Source organism: Furipterus horrens, unplaced genomic scaffold, assembly GCF_987537825.1.
Source record: "Furipterus horrens unplaced genomic scaffold, mFurHor1.1.pri manual_scaffold_6, whole genome shotgun sequence".
NCBI lineage: Eukaryota > Metazoa > Chordata > Mammalia > Chiroptera > Furipteridae > Furipterus > Furipterus horrens.
In genome coordinates, this window is record NW_028327176.1 from 41,987,744 (window position 1) to 41,996,268 (window position 8,525).

General features: G+C 41.1%; 1 pseudogene; it reads right to left on the minus strand.

Moving 5' to 3' along the window:
- Positions 1 to 2,238: 2,238 nt before the first annotated feature.
- On the minus strand, positions 2,239 to 3,062 carry LOC150006014 (sodium/potassium-transporting ATPase subunit beta-3 pseudogene; annotated as a pseudogene).
- Positions 3,063 to 8,525: the final 5,463 nt, after the last annotated feature.

An 8,525-nucleotide genomic window follows, 5' to 3' on the forward strand; every position in this document is an offset into this window, starting at 1 on the left:
AAGTCTTTATACACCAGTATAGCTCAGTTTTAAAATATTCAAAATATGTAACACAGGTCAAAGATAAACAAAGTTGGACACAAGTTAAAGTAGTAAAGACAGATTCTATTCAGTAACTGTTGAAATAGGGAAGAGAGGACAGTGTGAACTGAACTCAACTTCCGTCGGTGCAGGGGTGATCAGGTGTTTTCAAGGGAGAAGGAGGGAATAGGGAATGAGCAGCCAGGGAACTGGAAATGCACAAAAAGTAGAAAGGGGCACTCAGTCAATGTAATTATGTCATCTGCATCTGTTAACAGGCTTTTACTGAAGTTAGGCTCCTACCCTCCCACAGAGACTGGGAGACAGGGGTCTTGTTTTAGTTATTGGCTGGAACAAACAGTAAATTCTTTTGGCAGCCTGGAGGTGTCCCAAGCAACTACCTGAGGGGCACTAAAGTCATCATCTTAGGGATATGGCCTTCAGCTGTTAGGAAATTTGGCTAGTGTTTGTTGAAGTCTCTTAGTGTGGCGGGGTGGGCAAAATAACACGTGCTAAATCTGCAGTTGTAATAGGCCAAGGTTTAGGCCTAGTTGAGAAGAGGTTCAGAGGAGCCCAACTAGAGTTTGGTCAAGGAGAAAGTTTTTGTCATGTACACACAACCCAGATCAAGATATAAAATGTTTCTAGCAACTCAGAGGTCTCCCTTGGACCACTTCTCATCAATATCCACCCTGAAAGGTACCCAATATTCTGCCCTCCATCAAATTAGTTTTATCTGTTTTTTGAACTTGGTATAAATGGATTTATATTGTATGCACTCTTTTGTGTATGGCTTTTTCACTTATGCTTATAAAATTTATCCATATTATTGTGTGGCAATAGTACATTCCTTTTCATAATTGAGGAGAAATCCATGGTATAAACTTACTGCAGTTTATTTACCCATTTTGCTCTTGATGAACATTTGAGTTGTTTTCTTACTGTTGAATAATACAAATAAAGGTACCTTAAACATTCTTTTCCATCTCTTGGTGGATATAAGAACATATTTCTGTTTGGTATATGCCTAAGAGTAGTACTGGTAGTCCCCGACTTACGATGATTCAATTTCTGATTTTTCAGCATTACAATAGTGCAAAAGTGATGAATTTCATAGAAGCTGTTCTTCAAATTTTGATCTTTCCCTGGGCTAGCAATATGCAGTATGATATTCTTTTGTGATGCTGGGCAGCGGCAGTCAGATGGTTTTGTTCACTTGTAGGCTAATGTAAGTGCTCTGACAACAACACTCAAGGTATATTAGGCTGTTATGATGTTCAGCAGGTTGGTTTTTTAGAATATTTTATGATTTATATATTTTATTAGAGTCCACAGTCTGCTAAATAAAAGTAACAAGATATTTCACAAACTATTATACAATTTAAATCTTAGAAATTTAATTTCATTAAAAAATTAGGTTCCTATTCACACTGGGTAATCTAAAAATGCTGTTTAATCTGTGATGTAAAATACTTTTTAAAAAAATACTTTTTTAATGAGATTTAGCCCCATCACTACTTTTTCTTTTACAATAAATAGTTTGTGTTCTTAATCAAAAAGATCCACAGACTAATTCAGCATGTAAAAGATAACTTTACAAAAAGCCGAAGACAACCTTTCAGCTTAACTTTTATTTTCCTTTTTCCTCTTCATATACAGAACTTTTTTTTTTAATTTTATTTTTTGTTATTCAATTACAGTTGTCCCATTTTTCCCCCATTGCTCCCCCCTCCCAGCCCATCCCTTCTCCCACATATACAGAACTTCTGTACACACCTTTTTTTTTTTTTCCCAGCTGTAAAGGCACTCCATGTTGGTTGGTTACTATTTTATCCCTAAAACTTATCTGGCATCAAAATATGAGTTAATCAGTGTCAAATCCGTAAAATATTTAATATAGCACAGCCCCTCAAACTTTAGACACTTGGCAATTAAAATACATAAAAATAGAACAAGACACCCATGTTCAGACTCAGCTGTTCACAGTCCCCATCTGGCGACTGTAAAATGTTTCCAAAGAGCAGCAGGGACAACAGGCAGTTACTTCAGAGGACATTGAACATTATGCTCTGGAAGCACATTATAATGTTACCCCAGTGTCATGCACCACCCCACCTTTCTCTCAGGTGGTCTCATAATTCTAGAATGTCAGGTGCAGCTGATACAAATTGAGACAGACAACACAACATTAACTTTGTGGATATATTCTAACCCCTATTATGCACGCATTTTGATTTTGAATATAACTCATCCTAAAAACATGTCACCGATCATCATGGATTGTTCAAGTTGGGTGATCTGACAATCTTGCACTTGACTATTACTGCCAGCACCAAAGCTGAGTTGGATGGCGACTAACGGCTGTAGATAGTTCACATGTAGTTTTTCCCATAATATGGAAAATATTTTAAGTTTGTATTGCCCTTGGAAGGATAAGCTGATAGAGTTGTTGTGTTTTCACCCTTAGGATACTAGAGCATTCTATCCTTGAGGCTTTATCCCAATTATACTGTTCATTTTCACAAGAATACAAGGGTGTCTGTCCACTGTAGTAGCCAAAGTCAGGATCATCCACACTGCTGCATGCTTGAAGTAAGGCAAGAGGAAACTTACACGCAACATAAACTGGACCCTTCTGTTCAAAGAGTACTCCCGCAGGACAGACGGTGAGGTTCTTCTGGTTTTCTAAAGTGCATGGCTTTTGAAACTTATTAAGGTCTTCAAAGTACCCTTTATTGGACTCTGTGGATCAGGCATACTGAATGAATATTGCAACTGATTTTGGAAAAATGGTAAGTCCTGGACTAGAAATCTGGTCACGATATTTTGGAACCTCATCATTCAGAGTTTGAAGCATAGCCCATATTGCGAATGTGTAGAGTGCAGCCAGGAAGCCATAAAAAACTAGGTAGAAGAGCAAGATCAAACCCCACCCAGCTCTTGGCAGTGCACCCCAAGAACTCTTCCATGGTTTGGTTTTAGATGAAGAGCCTTCACCTGGCTAGGCGCTGGTTGAAGGACTTCTTGTCTTTCCTCATCATGTTGTGTGCTTCCTGTGGCAGCCATGGGGGATGGTGTGGGGTGGGTGGAGGTGCAGAGGGACACGGAGGCACGCCCTGGCCCCAGCAGCACAGACCGGAGAAGGCTGCAGAAGATGGAATGGCCAAGGACACCTCCCCTCACTGACATGGTGTGTGCACTCAAGCTGAGAGTTAGATGTATTGAATGCATTTTCAACTTACAATGGGTTGATTGGGACATAACCCCATGATAAGTGGAGGAGCATCTGTACCGCTGGATCATAGGATATTTGTATTTTAGGTTTAGTAGATACTGCCAGTTTTCCAAGGTTTTACCAATTTATATTCCCACAAAAAATTTGTTTCACAGTTTTCCAAGGTTGTTGTACCAATTTATATTCCCAGAAAAAATTTGTTCCACAGCCTCACCAAAACTTGATATGATCTTTTTAACTACAGTCATTCTGATGAAGGTACAGCAATATTTCACTGTGGTTTTTATACAATTTCCCTGATGACTAGTGATGCTGAGCACCATTTTATAATCTTATTAGTCATTTAGCTGTCCTCCTTTGTAAGGTGCTTGTTTGAGTCTTCTGCCCACTTAAAACATTGGGTCATCTATCTTGAATTCCTACTGATTTGTAGAATGGATATGAGTACCAGTTGGGTCCTCTGGGAAGCAGATGCCAATATACAATGAGCAATGCAAGAGATTTATTGGGCTAACACCTATAAAAAATAAAAGGGAGAAAAAGAAGGAATAGGCAGGGAAAGTCTTCAGATGTAGGTCTGACAATTGTGAAAAGAAAGGCAGAAAGGAGAATTGAGTAGGAACAGTCAGATTGGAGTGCATCTCTGAGAAAGTCTCAACAAGTCCAGTGAGGAGCTCTGACACAAATATTGCCCATAGAGAAGTCCTGCACTGGCCAGGGATAGCAAGCCCTTATGTTACTACTGGGCTCATAACTGGTTAGGTGCTTCCAAGGCAATATGTGGCCTTGGCTCAAAAGCTGAGGTAGTGCTGACTAATGTGGCTCAGTTTGTTGAGTATCATCCTGCAAAGCAAAAGGTTGTCAGTTTGATCCCCAGTCAGGGCACGTACCTGGGTTGTAGGTTCGGTCCCAGGTTGGGGTGCATTTGAGAGGCAACTGATCAATGTTTCTCTCCCTTTCTTCCTCACTTCCCCTCACTCTAAAAATAAATAAAATCCTAAAAATAAAAAATAAAAAATAAAAATAAAAAGCTGAGGTAGATCCTCTCTAGAACTGAGATCTGAGCAGAATACCTTCATGGATGTCACTGGCTTCTTTATCAGATGTATGTATTACAAATATCTTCTTCCAGTACGTGGCTTGCCTTTTCATTTTCTTAGTGGCATTTTTTACTTAATTTTAATGAAGTCCAACTTATCTATCTTTTGTTTTTGTTGCTTTTTTTATGTAATGTTGAAAAAGTCTTTACCTACCCCAAGTTTATGAAGGTTTTCTCCTAGAAGTATTATTATTTTACTTTTAACATTTATGTCTATGATCTATTTTAAATACTATTTTGGGTATGGTGTAAGGTTAAGGTCAAGTTTCATTATTTTCCATATACTATAGATGGGAAATTTGTCCCAGTACTACTTAATGAAAAGACCTTCTTTTCCCCCAGAGAACTGTAGTAGAGACTGTTATAAACAAGTGACTGCTATGAACAAGGGTCTGTTTCTCATTCAGCCCACTGTTCTATTTGTCTTAAATTTGTGCCAATATCACACTATCTTAATTTCTGTACTTTTCAAATAATTTGGACATCTGGTAATGCACATTCTCCAGCTTTATTCTCCAATATTGGCTTAGCTATTCTAGGACCTTGGTATTTCTATGTACATTTAAGAATCACCTTGTCAATTCCAACAAAAAATATACTGGGGTTTCAACTGGGATTCATTAAATTTATAGGTCAATTTGGGGACCACTAATATTTTAGCAATACTGAGTCTTTCAATAGATAAACATGGCATGTCTCTGGGGAGAAGCATTCTAGGCAGAGTGGAAAGCATGAACAAGGGCGGAGAGACAAGAAACAGCATGACTTCTGGTACATAAGAAGCTACAAAGCAGTTCAATGAGGTGTAAAGTGCAAGGCAAGGAGTGCAGAAGATGAGGCTGAAGAAAGAGGCAGAGGCCAGATTATGGAGGGAGAGAGGGAGCCAAAGATGGTTCCTAATTTTCTAACCTGTTTATGGGTAGATGGCAGTAGAAGGAGTATGGGAGTAAGAGTAAACTTGGGAGAGATGCTGAGTAGGTTGAGTTTGAGTTGCCTATGTGTTTCCCCATGGAGGTGCCTAGCAAATAATTGGGTATATAGGTCTGAAGTCCAGGAGAAGATGCAGGCTGGATATATGGTCCTGTGACCATGGGTAAATCATGAGAATGGATCAGATTATTCAAGGAGTGTGTGTGGGTAGAGAGGTATTATGCATCCCTCCCTCATATTCCCATTCAGATTTCAATTTTCCTAGTTCTTAGCCTTCTTTTTCATAAAATTACCCATTGGTATCCCCTGAGTTAAAAACCATATGAGAAATACTGTTTACTGCTCTAACATTACATTTATGACCACAAATTTCAAATGGACAGTCAGTACAGCCAGATATACCTTATAAAGTTTCATGCTCAGTTAAACCTTACATCATCATACTTCACAATAAAAAAAACGGGGGGGAGGCAATTTGACTGATTACCTAATTTTCATACCATCAGGTCAACCAGGTTCTCTGTAACTGCTGTCTTCCTTCTTGTAACTGCAGAGGTGTCCCCATTCCAATCTATAGCCAACCCCATAACCTGTGCTCTAGATTTCATCCTTTCTCCCTTCCTCACACATTACCCCCTGCTCTCTTTCATCATCCATTTACTACTGAGTCAGTCTCATTTTTATATAAATATGCCTTTATATCATCCTCTATAAACAAAACAAAACTTCAGTGCAAGAAACTGCTAATGCTGATATACATTTTCTTCCCTTCTTCCTGGACACACAGCTAAATTACATTTCTCAAGCTATATTTTTCACCCCATTGTGGAGACCATATGGAAAGTAGACTGTGATCAGAAGGTAATGTATTCCACTTTCAGGCCTAGCCCATAAAAATCTCCCATTCATGATTCTCTACCCACTTTCCTTTCCCAAGGTGACTTTGATGGTTACATGTTGGTGCTGCAAGATTGTAGGAACCTGGGTCCCTGGATTAGTATTTGAAGAAAGCCATTCAACTCACATTGGACTGTGACTCAAATGATAAACACACTTTTATTATGTTAACCTTTTGGGATTGCAGTTGTCAGTGACAGCCCTTAGCCTAATATAACTCCACCTCCCCTTCCAGCTATTGCCCCATTTGTTTCCTTTAAAGCTCTTTGAAGAGTTGTCTATACTCATGGTTTTCATCATTCTCTTCTCAACCTCCTTTAATCAGCTTCATCCCCACCATTCCACTGATACGCCTATTATTAAGGTCATTTAAAGACCTTCATCTTGCCAAATCCAAGGTCATTTCTTCATTCTCATCTTTTTCAATTTCTCAGCATCATTTACCACAGCTGACCACTTTCATTCTTTCTGAAACACTCTGGGACACCACCGTCCATTGGTTTTCCTCCTACTTCATTGGTAGCTCCTTCTCCACCAGTTAAGTCTCTCTCTCACTCTTTAAGTGGAATTCTGCTAACTCCCAAATCTTTTATTTCTAGCCCAGTCCTCTCTCATTTACTTTAGTTCTGCACACTTAACCATCTACTGGGATATCTAATAAGCATCTGTAACATGTCCAAAACACAACTCCTGATTTTCCCTCTCAAATCTTTTCCTTCACCTTTCTCTTGCTTTTTGCCTAGTTGCGCACACCAAAAATATGGGAGTTTCCAATTCTTTTTTTCCCTTTCCCAACTACACCCAATCTACCACCAAGTATTTCTGGCTCTGTCACAAAATATCTTACTAAATCTGACTCCTTTTCACCATCTCCTCTGCAAAAACACTAGTTGATACCACTTTTACTTCTCAAACTACTTACTCCAACAATCTAACTGCTTTGCCTTCACCCTTGCCCCTAGCGTATGCTAACAGTTTAACACATCAGCCAGAGTAAACATCTCAAAATATAATCGTAAATCAGTCAAACAACTTAAACTCTCAACAGCGTTCTGTGTGAAGTTGGAATAAAATCCATCCTCCTCACCAAGTGAGATTTCTTGTCTTCACAATCTCCGTAGTGCTTGGCAGTATGGTTTAATGCTTATTCAATAATTTCGTTCTTTCCTACTGTTCTTCATTTTGTGGAAAGGATATTCTGGGGTTAGTAAATTTTAGTCCCCCCCCCCCTCCTTCCCACAACTGGATCCTCCAGTTTCAGCACTAGCATAGCAGGCTGATATTCCCCATTCCCCTTCCTTATCTTAGAAAGCAAGGGACAGTGGAACGAGCAAGAAGCTCTGGAATCAGACAACCCTGTATTTAAACTGTACTTTTCTTTTCACCAGCCTTCTGAAATAGGACCTTAACTTCTCTGAAGTATTACTTAACTTCTCTAAACTCCAATTACCTCATCTATAAAACGAGGATAACAATACATTGTCAATGGGGTAAATGAAGTGGCACAGACGAGGTTCTTAGCACACGAAGGAAACAAAGTTACATTAGACTCCTTTACCACACTAAACGTTCTTTCCATTCACCTTTTCCTCGTGGGTATCTCTATCAAACGCCAGAAGAGTGTACACCCCACTAATCCTGGGCACACTGCGTAATGATGCAATGAACTCAGTGTGGACCTTAAGAGTTTAAGAAGCTTTACTAAGTAAAGTACGTAAAGTTAACTGAGCCTTCGCAATTTAGATCTATACAGGGAAAATAAGACTGCAGGGGTCCCCATATGCAAATACATGAAGTACAAGTGAATATCGGCGTCAGCCGCTGCCGCACTTCCCCTCCAGGGCTCACCGCGACCTAAGCGCTGCGCCGCCTCTCGGCGCGGGGGCGAAGATTTGCATATGCGAAATCGGGAAGAGGGGGAACCACCCAACGAAAACCCCGGGCTTTACTACCCTCTAGCAGGGGAGGGCCAGCCCCACTTCGCCGCCCGCCCCGCCCCCAAGGGCTCCCGGGCGGCCGGCCCTCTCGACGCCAGTGCATCCTCCTACTCGCTCCTGAACTTTAAACCACGCTCAGAAGAACAACCTGGAGGAGGGGGATTTCTCAGAAGCCGGCGGCTTTCGCACGCTCAGGACCGTCACCTGCCGGTTCCCAGTGCTCCCTGCGATCCCGAAGATAGCCCGCACCAGCTCCCCAGACCCGGTCCCGACCCGCGGCCGCTCCCGGGTGGGAGCGTGGGCGGGGCACGGGAAAGGCAGAGCGTGGGCCGCCGAGGGCAGATGCGCGCGCCGCGAGGACGCCCCGTCCCTCCGCCCCCGGGGAAGGCGGTGGCCAGGAGCCTAC